This window comes from Spinacia oleracea, chromosome 3, assembly GCF_020520425.1.
Source record: "Spinacia oleracea cultivar Varoflay chromosome 3, BTI_SOV_V1, whole genome shotgun sequence".
NCBI lineage: Eukaryota > Viridiplantae > Streptophyta > Magnoliopsida > Caryophyllales > Amaranthaceae > Spinacia > Spinacia oleracea.
The window spans coordinates 32597993-32611250 of record NC_079489.1 but is presented as its reverse complement, the minus strand read 5'-3'; the positions used below and the strand labels follow the sequence as shown (position 1 = coordinate 32611250).

The 13258-nt window shown below is 33.8% G+C and overlaps 2 pseudogenes; both read right to left on the bottom strand.

Moving 5' to 3' along the window:
• Positions 1-1854: 1854 nt before the first annotated feature.
• LOC130469614 (granule-bound starch synthase 1, chloroplastic/amyloplastic-like) lies at positions 1855-5020 on the bottom strand (annotated as a pseudogene).
• A 48-nt stretch (positions 5021-5068) lies between these two features.
• LOC130469613 (uncharacterized) lies at positions 5069-6782 on the bottom strand (annotated as a pseudogene).
• Positions 6783-13258: the final 6476 nt, after the last annotated feature.

Below are 13258 nucleotides of genomic sequence, written 5' to 3'. Positions count from 1 at the left end.
TTTGATTTTTTTGATATTTTTCAGTTTTTGCTACTTTAATTTCTCTCTTTTCGTTCAATTACTCGATAGTTGTTCTTCATTTTCTTCAACTTACTTGATTCTCCTTGCATATCTCTTTAGCTTCTTTGCGATCTTCTTTCAATTCTCCAGGGTACGTTTTTTATTTTTTGTTTTTCTTAGTTTTTGTTGCTTTAATTTTTCTCTCTTCATTCAATTAGTCTGTAGCTTTTTTTTTATTTTTCTGATTATTTTGCTGTTGTTTTCGAAATTACAAATTGATTGCGAAATTGACTTGATTAGTAAATTTTGATTTCGAAATATATTGAATTGATTAGTAAATTCTTACTGCGAAATTATGTCAATTATTAACACCTTTTTTACGTTTGATTTGCTCATATTTTTTGTTGGGGGTTTGATTTGCTCATGTGCAAGTTTCTGGACATCAGTCATATCACAAATCGATTTAGTTCACCCTTAATTTTTTTTAGCAATGGATAGAAGAAAATAAATATTATTGTGTTGGGGCTTCTGTTTTTTTAGCATTGGCGTATTATAGGATGAAGGGGAGAGATTTCAGTGCTTGTATAGAACATCTGGTGTTTATCTCTGGAGTCAATTATAGTGTTGTTGTATGTGATAATGTTATGCTGAGCTGCTGAAAATATGTGTTCATAATGAAGGTTCAGTTGGTTTGTATCAGAACAATCCACAAATGATGGAAATTTATCAAACTTTAATCAAAGAAAGCTGGGATTTTTCATATGTAGTTGATGTGGTGGTGGAATGAGGTCTTCATATGAGGGACTTTGAGATGGAAAGCAAAACATGGTGTTTGCAGGGTTATGTCTTGGAACCTTCAGTGTTTGACACGCTAGAGAAGTACGGCAAGCATATGCCATGGGAGAAGTCAGATAGACAACTCTTAATTGACTGCTTAAACTCAGGGCTTCTGGACATTTTCAAACCTTCAGTTGGCTTAAATACATGGAAACAATCTGTAACAAAAAGATTAAGTTAAAGGCAAAAATGTCAGGAGGGCATCGAGGAAGAATTATGGTCGTTGCTGGTGAACCAGCAACAGGAATTCAAGAGGGACTCATTTGAATATTTGATAAACTGTATATAAAGGAGATTGCATGGTTAGACTTAGAAGAAGATACAGATTTTATAGTACAAGAAATACAGAGTTTGTTGTTAGCCGGGTTTCTAGATGAGTTTGCGTGTGAGGTAATATCTTTTTGTTGAAAGCGTGAGGTGTAGATAGGTGAAGTCAGTGAATTTGTACAAAAGAACTAAATAAGAGATGTTTTTCTCTTCCCTATTCATGTCCTGTATTGTTTTCAAGATTTTATTTATCACCAAAGGCCATGTAACTAACCTTCATGTTGTTGCTGCATCTCTGAGCTACTCAAGGTCTGGATCTCGGGAAGTGTTCTTTACCAGAGAAGTATTTGAAAGTGGTCATTTCTAGTACAACCAATTTGAGATTGATCTGATGGTTTGTATTGCTGATATCCTCGTGTCTCTTTGGAGTTCGGAGTACTTAAAATGGAGTTAAAGTGTGTAACTGTAGTATTAGACAATTTTTTCAACAAACCAAGCATAAGTGTCAGGGTATGTATATAATAACCTTGGAATCTTGATTTGATTTTCTGGTTGCTGCTACTTCTAAGCGTTTCTGAAAAAATTTATGTTTAGACAAAACATCAAAAGTTCGTATTGTGTTGGTACCAACATGAAGTAATGCCTATTAGCTCAATTGGTAGAGCTTTGTGCCATTGCACAATGATGTAGGTTCGAATCCTACATAGGCAACTCTTGTCTTTTGTTTATGATATTAGTTCTCCTACCGGACTATCCTACATCCATGCTGTTCACTATGCCAGTGATTCCAGTTCTCTGAGATTCTTTGTTGAGTTCAACTCCTCTCTCAATACCCGACATAAGCTTTTGTGCATAAAAGGGGCTAACAATTACAACACGGTCTGATTCCAGAATACCCGCCTTCATCCAGTTAATTTTCCTACCCTTTACAGGTTTATCATACCTGATAAAAATCCTTTGACATTATATTAATTCTTGAACTACTACTTAATTAATCCATGGAATGCAATATTAATAAGATACTAACTTACATTACCCATCAACGAAATCAAAAGCTAGTTTCAATTCCTCAGGCAGATTAAGATGCGATAATCTTCCAAGGCAAATCTTCCTTGATATACAATATTGTGAATGCATAAAGCAACCTGTAGAAGTATCAATCAAAAATATTTGCTCATTTGTGTAAAGTACAAGAAATGAGCAAAAATAGTTGCTCATTTGTGTAAACGATAAAAAATGAGCAAAAATATTTGCTCATTTGTGTAAACGATAAAAAATGAGCAAATTTTTGGAATGTTAAGTAATCTGAGATTTTAAAATATTTGCTCATTTAGGCACGATGAGCAAAAGTTTTGAATATTAACAAACCCGAACTTTAAAATTTTATAAATGAGCAAAAAAAATTTGCTCATTTGTGTAAACTATAAGAAATGAGCAAAAAAAATTGTTCATTTGTGTAAACTATAAGAAATGAGCAAAAATATTTGCTCATTTGTGTAATCGATAAAAAATAAGCAAAAATATTTGCTCATTTGTGTAAAGTATAAGAAATGAGCAAAATAATTTGCTCATTTGTGTAAACTATAAGAAATGAGCAAAAATATTTGCTCATTTGTGTAAACGATAAAAAATGAGCAAAAATATTTGCTCATTTGTGTAAAGTATAAGAAATGAGCAAAAAAATTTGCTCATTTATGTAAACGATAAAAATGAGCAAAAATATTTGCTCATTTGTGTAAACGATAAAAAATGAGCAAAAATATTTGCTCATTTATGTAAAATATAAAACATGAACAAATTTTTTGAATAATAAGTAATATGAGATTTTAAAATATTTGCTCATTTAGACACAATGAACCAAAGTTTTGAATATTAACAAACCCGAACTTTAAAATTTTAAAAATGGGCAAAAATATTTGCTCATTTGTGTAAACTTATTAAAAATGAGAAAAGGTATTTGCTCACTTGTCTAATTTTTTTAAAAAAATGAGCAAATTTTTTGAATGTTAAGTAATCGGAGATTTTAAAATATTTGCTCATTTAGACACAATGAGCAAAAGTTTTGAATATTAACAAACACGAATTTTAAAATTTTAAAAATGAGCAAAAATATTTGCTCATTTGTGTGAACTATATAAAATGAGCAAAAATAGTTTTGCTCATTCTGTCTAAATGAGCAAATATTAAAGTTCGGATTTTAAAGTTTTTGCTCATTTTATCTAAATGAGCAAATATTAAAATACGAACTTTAAACTTTTGCTCATTGTGTCTAAATAAACAAATATTATAATTTCAATTTTAAATTTTTGCTAGCTCATTGTTTTTAAATGAGTAAATATTAAAGTTCGGATTTTAAACATTTGCTCATTGGGTCTAAATGAGCAAATATTAAAATCCGAACTTTAAACTTTTGCTCATCGTGTCTAAATGAGCAAATATTAAAGTTCGGATTTTAAAATATTTTTGCTCATTGTGTCTAAATGAGCAAATATTAAAGTTCGGATTTTAAAATTTTGCTCATTGTATCTAAATGAGCAAATATTAAAGTTTGGATTTTAAACATTTGCTCATTGTTTTTAAATGAGCAAATATTAAAGTTCGATTTTAAACTTTTGCTCATTGTGCCTAAATGAGCAAATATTATAGTTCCGATTTTAGATTTTTGCTCATTGTGTTTAAATGAGTAAATATTAAAGTTCGGATTTTAAACATTTTCTCATTGGGTCTAAATGAGAAAATATTAAAGTTCGGATTTTAAACTTTTGTTCATTATATCTAAATGAGCAAATATTATAGTTTCTATTTGAAATTTTTGCTCATTGAGTCTAAATGAGCAAATATTAAAGTTCGAATGTTAAAATTTTGCTCATTGTGTCTAAATGAGCAAATATTAAAATTCAAACTTTAAACTTTTGCTCATTGTGTCTAAATGAGCAAATATTATAGTTTCAATTTGAAATTTTTGTTCATTGAGTCTAAATGAGCAAATATTAATGTTCGGATGTTAAAATTTTGCTCATTGTGTATAAATGAGCAAATATTAAAATCCGAACTTTAAACTTTTGCTCATTGTGTCTAAATGAGCAAACATTATAGTTTCCATTTAAATTTTTTGCTCATTGGGTCTAAATGAGCAAATAGTAAAGTTCGAATTTTAAAATTTTGCTCATTGTTTCGAAATGAGCAAATATTAAAGTTCGGATTTTAAAATTTTTGCTCATTGTGTCTACATGAGTAAATATTAAAGTTCGGATTTTAAACATTTACTCGATGTTTTTAAATGAGCAAATATTATAGTTTCGATTAAATGAGCAAATATTAAAGTTCGGATTTTAAACTTTTGTTCATTATATCTAAATGAGCAAATATTATAGTTTCGATTTGAAAATTTTGCTCATTGAGTCTAAATGAGCAAATATTATAGTTCGGATGTTAAATTTTTTGCTCATTGTGTATAATTGAGCAAATATTAAAATCCGAACTTTAAACTTTTGCTCATTGTGTCTAAATGAGCAAATATTATAGTTTCTATTTAAAATTTTTGCTCATTGAGTCTAAATGAGCAAATATTAAAGTTCGGATTTTAAAATTTTGCTCATTGTTTCTAAATGAGAAAATATTGGTATACCTGAATGCTTTGTAGAGTACTTCCTCTGTTTCTTTAGTTCTTCCATATTGAATTAGCATGTTTGCCACCTTGTGAGTTATGGTATGGTATATTGGTATACCTGTTGTATAAGAAACTGTCAAGTTAAGCTAGCAAATAACAGGTTGTTGGGTTAACTTCCTCTGGAGAACTTGTATTGCTTCGATCACTTTCTCTGGTGAACTTGTACTGCTTCACTTGCTGTTTGCGTGCTACTGAAAGTGCGCCATATGCTCCATGTAGATGAATGCCCTTGGTGTAATACCGCATCTGAATTCTGTCATGCCCTATTTCAATTCCCTGCTGCAGTAACTCCCCTTAACTCCAGGAAGAATCGTCCAGACTATCGGTGCATAGATTTCTTAAAATCCTTGCTGCATTTAGACGAACAAGTGGAATTTCTAGTGCTTTGACAAGCTTCTGTAGCGCGCCTAGTTTCAAGATACAGTTACAGTTTTGCTTGCTCTCCAATGCGAGCATGAATAATGCTTCACCAGCTGCAGTTCTAACATGTACCTGAGCTATAGGCATCCCATCTTTGAAGAATATATTGAGCAACTCCTTAAGAATTCGTCATGTGCCTCCGATCCTTTCTATCGCGTCATCTTCCATTGCTAAACTTGTTAGTATTTCAATCCCGAGGTTTTGCAGATCAAGATACTTCTCTCCATGCCTTAGTATGTCTCTAATGTTGTTGAATGTGAAAACAATCTCTGAAATTTCTTTACGAAGCTGTTTCCCTGTGCTACCTGTTGTACTCGCTAGCATTTTTATAACTTGCAGGGACCTCTTTATTGTTTGAATTTGAGATGTTGCGACATGATCATCCTTCAATAACCTCCCTTCAGCACATGTGAAGTCTATGATTTTCGATAAGAGACCTCTTGTATTCCCTATTTTCCCGCACTTGCCATGGTCTCGAGCAAGCTTCTTGAGAAGTAGTAATCCTAGATGATTGAATGTCCAGAAACCATAATGCTCATGATCAGCAATAATACATTTCTCACCAGCTTCATCGAGTGCTGAATTTGAGGTCTTGCTAACATAAAGAAGGGATGAAATCGATTCCAAAGCACCAGGAATTCCTGCAACTCGAATGGAATTTTGTTTTTCCTGCTAGTTTTGACAAGATTTCTGCTGCCGACTGTCTGATATCCTCTTCTTCATAGTCCTTCCAGTTCAACATCTCTACTAATCTTTCAACTGCTGAGGAAGTGATTCCTATTTTCTGTAGTGTCATCAGAAAACCGCTTATTCCATGCAAAGCTTCGAAGGATCCGAGCTCCCATAAGCTGCTCTTCTAGTGAATTTGAAGCCTGAAGTTCCATGGAAAAAGACACCATATCCATCTTCAACCCATTGAAAACATTCAAAAGTATTTGCTCATTTGTGTAAATTAAAAAAAAAATGAGCAAATTTTTTGAATGTTAAGTAATCTGAAATTTTAAAATATTTGCTCATTTAGACACAATGAGCAAAAGTTTTGAACATTAACAAACACAAATTTTAAAATTTTAAAAATGAGCAAAAATATTTGCTCATTTGGGTAAACTATAAAAAAATGAGCAAATTTATTTGCTCATTCAGACACGATGAGCAAAAGTTTTCAATTTTAACAAATCCGAACTTTAAAATTTTAAAAATGAGCAAAAAGTAAAGATTAACCTACGTGGGATTCGAACCCACATCTTTTGTGCATTTGCACAATGCTCTACCTATTGAGATAGTAGGCTAGTGTTTTTAAATAGAATCAACAAAAGTAAAACAAAAACCAAAAAAAGTAAATCAAAATAATTCGAAAACTTACAGCAACAACAACATAAGAACCAACAAGGCCAGAAGTCAATGCTGGTCCAAGTTGACAAAAACAGCAGCAAGGTATACCTGAGATCATGGCTGCCAATCTTTCATGCCCTTCTGCGATGACATGAAAGGGTGTGGTTATCACTCATCAGTCCATGCATCTACAGGAAAATTTTGGATCCCAGTCACTAGATTCTCCTGTTGCAACTATTGTACCATCAATTACCATGTCTAGTTATCAATGCACCTAAGCTCAAGTACTTGTCCGGCCATCTCTAGAACGTTTCAGTCTCTCTGTCTCAATGGTTCTGAAAGTCTCCTGTCAGTTTCAATCTTTTTAGCCAAACTGGTTCAGAATCCTAATAAGACAAGGACACAAGAGTTGATCCAATTTCTTGCAACTCCTTGTAAACTTGAATATCTTTGTTTTACAAGGTACTTTATCAAGGTCAGTTCAGATATCCTTTCTTGCTCGTTTCCATTTGTATATGTTTTATTTCAACTTTAATGAAAACATTCAATCTTGATTCGATCTGCATTGTGGATCAAAGATGTTGGTTGCAGGTGGTGTATCAACAATTCTTCCTGTGACCACCTTTACACATGTCACGAATTTGTGGCTAACAGCTCTTCACTCCTGGAAGGAACTATCCTGTGTTGTTGCCATAATTCGAAGTTGTCCTAACGTTGAAAAACTACATATATCAGTAAGTATCATTATCAGGATTATTTGAGTTACTCTTACATGTTTCTGTTCTACTAAAACATGTGATTATTTGGCTAGCAAGTCGTATTTTTAAGGCATCACAAAAAATGTTGTTCAGCTTGACAGCTTCGTCTTTTGGTTAAAAGAGAAAAATGTTGCTACACATTTTGTCTAAGAAAAAATCTACATAATCTAAAATTTTCTGCCTGTGTGGATTAATCTAATGGTGGAGGGTATGACGGAATCTCTGCTTGTCATGTAAAAGAGTATTATAGCTAAAACCCTTTCTGAGCAACTGTAAAAAGTAGTTCTCAAGTTTATAATTTCTTACTGATTTCATCAACGATAAGTATAGTAGGAACCATGACAGTGTAGTCTATCAATAACAAACTAACAATACTAACAGTGTAGCACTGAAAAAGATTCTAGTAACTAATACATTCATCTGATCTGTCAATCCAAAGATTCTAAACCGATGCATTCATCTTGTAAAATTTCAAACAAAAGATTCCAGTAACAAAAATGTCAAACAAAATCTCCTTGTAAAATTAAGCAACTGTGTGAAGTGTCTAAGAACCACTCAAAGGATCCATGTGTATATATATAAGCTAATAAGAAGAAAGAATCCCACTCAAATATTACCTGCTGCAAAATACTTCCAGCTTAAATTCTCTGAGGAATTGGTCTCCTGCTCAGGTCCTTCCTTTCTCGAATTATTCTGCAATCCCATGAACTGTGACCAATAAAATTGAACTGAATAAGAAATCATAAATCTTCATAGTCATAAACACATAAAAAAACTTTTAATTTACTATCCAATTTGAGTTAATTGCACCAAAATTCGACATACTGCAAAAATCAATCACAACACTACTTAATTGCACCAAAATTCGACCTAAATTAACAATTAGAGAAAGAAAGAACAATTTAACCAATAAATCATGAAGTAAACATTAAATCTCAACAAAATTGTAATAAAACTCAAAATATTACCCTACAATTTCATAAATTAGCAAAGAATCACTCACCAATTGCAATAAAGGAGACGAAGCATAGATGATGGCAGCGTAGAGATGGTGGCGGCGGTGTGGTTGCAGCAGGTGAGGACACGGTGACTGTGGCGGTGGCGAGAGAGAATCACGAAGGGAGAGTGAAAATGGAGGAGAGAGAATCACGAAGGAGATGGAGAGCAAAAATGGAGGAGCTCCTGAAAGTGAAGCACGAGGAGAGAGAAAATGGAGCACATTTCTGGAAATCGGGAGAGCGGAATATATTTGTTCATATTTCTTTCCAATATTACGATCTTGCCATTACTAAAACGCGAAAATCAGAGATTAGAGCTGTCAGATCTAATTACATTGAACGCATAAGATTGCTTCTCATTCTTCTCATTTTAAGCTCCCTTCTCATTTGAGTGCAAATCTCTCTCTCTATATATATATATATATATATATATATATATAGAACACTTCCTTACGGTGAGAACACTTTCTATAATGGCATTTTCGTAATTTTTATAAACAAATAAACCAATTTAATTATTTTTCACGTTTTTTTTTCATTATTTCGGGCACCCTTCTCTCTCTTCAATTCCTTTCTCTCTCCTATTCGAACACCACCGACGATCTTCCTTGCTGATCGTCGCCGCCGCCGCTAGCCTCCGTCGCTGCTCTCCTCTCGTCGCCGGTTCTTCTCTCCTCTCGCCACTGCTTGCCTCTCTCCGCCGCCGATGTTCTCCTTTCGCGGCCGCCAGTCGCAACAATTAAATCGTTGAATTCAATCGCCGCCGGTCGTAGATATCCGGTCACCGCCGCCGCTGCTTACCTCTCATCGTTGCTTTTGCTCTCTTCTCGCCGCCGATTGCGCTCTCCTCTCGTCGTTGCTTCTCTCTTCTCGCCGCCGCTTCTTCTCAACGGTGCCGCCACCAACATCCGTCGATGTCCCTCCTCCTTCCTCCGATCAATTATCTGGCGACCTCAGAAGCATCCGGCGGTGGTTGCTCGATGATGTTCGCCGATGTTCGAACAAAATCGCCGGTCGCGAAACCTGAACTCGAACCAAAAATGCTAGTGCCGCTGGTTGTGTTTCGCGAATCAGGTACGAATCAGGTAAACACAATTCCAATTCAGCAATTCTCATTCGATTCTTCGTTAAAATCGATTTCAAAATCAGTTTCATTCAATTTGTTAATTTTTCGAAATCGATTTTTCAATTGACATCTCAATTGATTGTTAGGAGGTTTCAAAATCGAATTTTAATCGGCATTCTCAATCGATTATCGAAATCTGAATTCAACAATTAAAATCGATTTCAATTGATTTCTCAATTCCAAAAATTAAAACCGAGTTCAATTTGGTGGCTGCGTAATATATCTGTGGTTGTGGTGATGTGCTTGTGATTTCTGGTGGAGAGAGACTAAGAGGCGACGGCGGAGATGGACCGAATTAATTCAAGAGGACAGATTTTAAAGATTTTGGTTGATTTTAATTTTGTAATATCTTCTTAGATTTGTTTCAAATGTATTATTCCGAATTTTGATTTTAGTTATCAATTTTGTAATTTTAATAACTTATTTTAGTGATTTATGTGGTTAATTTACTTTTTCAATTCGCATTATAATTTGATTGAACCTCTTGATAATTAACTTATACCGCTTATGTTGTGCTAGGAAAGCATATAATAAATTTATAACATGTTTGAATAAACTTAGAACATGCTTGAATAAATTTAGAACATGGTTGAACAAATTTAGAACATCGTTGAATAAATTTAGAACATGCTTGAATAAATTTAGAACATGAGCTTAAAAATTTAGAACATGATTAAATAATTTTAGAACATGAGCTTACAAATTTAGAACATGGTTGAACAAATTTAGAACATGGTTGAATAAATTTAGAACATGCTTGAATAAATTTAGAACATGCTTGAATAAATTTAGAACATGAGCTTAAAATTTTAGAACATGATTAAATAATTTTAGAACATGAGCTTACAAATTTAGAACATGGTTGAACAAATTTAGAACATGGTTGAACAAATTTAGAACATCGTTGAATAAATTTAGAACATGCTTGAATAAATTTAGAACATGCTTGAATAAATTTAGAACACGAGCTTACAAATTTAGAACATGGTTGAACAAATTTAGAACACGTTGAATAAATTTAGAACATGCTTGAATAAATTTAGAACATGAGCTTACAAATTTAGAACATGGTTGAATAATTTTAGAACATGCTTGAATTAATCTAGAACATGAGGTTAAAAATTTAGAACATGAGTTTGAAAATTTAGAACATGGTTGAATAAATTTAGAACATGGTTAAATAAGTTTAGAACATGGTTGAATAAGTTTAGAACATGGTTGAATAAATTTAGAACATGAGTTTGAAAATTTAGAACATGGTTGAATAAATTTAGAACATGAGTTTGAAATTTTAGAACATCGTTGAATAAATTTAGAACATGTTTGAATAAATTTAGAACATGCTTGAATAAATTTAGAACATGCTTAAATAAATTTAGAACACGAGCTTACAAATTTAGAACATGGTTGAATAATTTTAGAACATGCTTGAATTAATCTAGAACATGAGGTTAAAAATTTAGAACATGGTTGAATAATTTTAGAACATGCTTGAATTAATCTAGAACATGAGGTTAAAAATTTAGAACATGGTTGAATAAAATTAAAACATGCTTGAATAAATTTAGAACATCGTTGAATAAATTTAGAACATGAGTTTGAAAATTTAGAACATTGTTGAATAAATATAGAACATAGAGAGTGTAAAAGTGTTCTCACCATAAGAAGTGTTCTTACATAAGGAGGTGTTCTCACCGGATCCCTATATATATATATATATATATATATATATATATATATATATATATTTTAGTGTATCGCTATTCGACGTTCACGTACGCTAAAATCGCCCGTATTATTTATTTAAAAGTACAGATTTACCCTTATAAAAACTACCCACCCCCTTCAATTTTCACCTCAATTTTTTACACCCCTTCTCCGACAGCCCCTTACGTTTTTCGGTGACCCATTTTTCGGTGACCCGTTGTATATAAATCAGATTATGTAATTAATAAAATAATTGATTATAATCTAACAATTGTGCCGCTAAGCTTGACTAAGGGACCAAAATAATGGGGAGTCCAACTTAACCTTGCAGCTAAGTTAGATTGTGCAATGAAGGAATTTCACCATTCCTCGACGAACATTTTTGTTTCATTTCAAATCAAAATCCAACAAAAAAACATAATAAAAACAGAAAATTAAAAATAAAAAAAATCAATTATTTGAGAACCAGCGCACAACCTTTGCGGGGGAAGTCATGGCCGCCGCGCACAGGTTATGCACCGGTGACACGGAGCTCGTGCACCAGATCTGCACGACTAACGTGTCGCCGACGCACAACCTGTGCACGGCAGCCATGACTTCAACGCAAAAGCCGTGCGCGGCCTCCCCATATTTAAAAAAAATAAAAATAATTAAATTCGTACCTTCTGCGGCCTGGCGCTCTGCGATTTGCTTACTCTTGCCGGCGAGTTTGGGTGAGGGGAGGGCACACGACGGGGAGGAAGAAACGGAGAGGGGAGGACGAAGGAGAGACCGGAAACAGAGAGGGGAGGAGCAGATTTTATTGGTGCCTGGAGTTTTTTGGGGTGGCCGGATTTCTTAACATATAGGGGTGGGTGGCCGGAGCTCTTAACATAAAGAAGGGAGCAGATATGAGGTAGGGGGAGAGAGTGGGGGTAAATTCGTATTTTAACCTAATAAATGAGGGTGTTTTTAGTCAATAAGGGCGTCGTTTAAAAATCCCCATATTTTATGACTGTGTAATGGGGTATAAGTGAGCTGAGGTGGCAATGCTTAGATGGCAAATGGACTGCGTATTCCATACGTATATTATCAAGAATACAATAGGAATACAATAGGAATACATCATTTATTTGTTTCCCTCCTTTTTTTCCCTCCTTTTTTTCCCACCTCTCTCATTTTCTTCTTCACTGGCTCGTCTCCAATCTCCCTCCATTGTTATTCTTCACCGATTCTTTAAGTTCCGGCAAGATTGAACTGGGGAAAAACTAATTCCTTCATCATCCTTCACATAAACCTTAGTTCTAGTTGCCGGAATTGCCGGAATTGAGCGGAATTAGAGATTGAATTGGGGAAGAACATAATCCCTAGTTGTCGGAATTGAGCAGAACTCGTGCAATTTGGGAGCGCATCAGGTAATTACACTTAAATTCGCAGTTTTCAGGGTTTGTAATTGAATATAATTGGTAATTTGTGAACTGGTAATTGAATGGAATTTCGCGTTTTAATATGATGTTTTGCCTTTTATTATGATGCTTTGTTGGGTAATTGAATGAAATTTCGCGATTCTGGCAGTTGTTGAATGTCGCAACGGGTTGACAATTGATGTTGTTTGAAGTTGTTAATCTGATTTTAGATACCAGTTGAATTGAATTGTACTAGTTTTAATTGAATTGCAGTAATAAAATGAAGAGTGAGATGTTGTTGAATTGCCTAAGTTGACTTCTGTTGACTTTTAATGTCTGGCAGTTGTTGAATTTCGCAACGGGTTGACAGTTGACAATTGATGTTGTTTGAAGTTGTTAATCTGATTTTAGATACTAGTTTAATTGAATTATACTAGTTTTAATTGAATTGCAGTAATAAAATGAAGAGTGAGATGTTGGAAATAAGTGACGATGATTTGGGGTGTAATGTTGTGCAAGAAATAAGTGATGATGATTCGGATGATGATGTTGTACATGCAAACTATGGATATTATATGAAGGATGGGAGGATGGGGAGGATATTAGATTCGGATGATGATGTTGTGCAAACTTTGGATGATGATCCAACAGTTGGGAAGATTGGGAGGATTGGGAGGATTTGGAGGATATTTGATTCGGAGGATGATGTTGTACAAACTATGGATGATCCAACGGTTGGGAGGATTGGGAGGATCGTT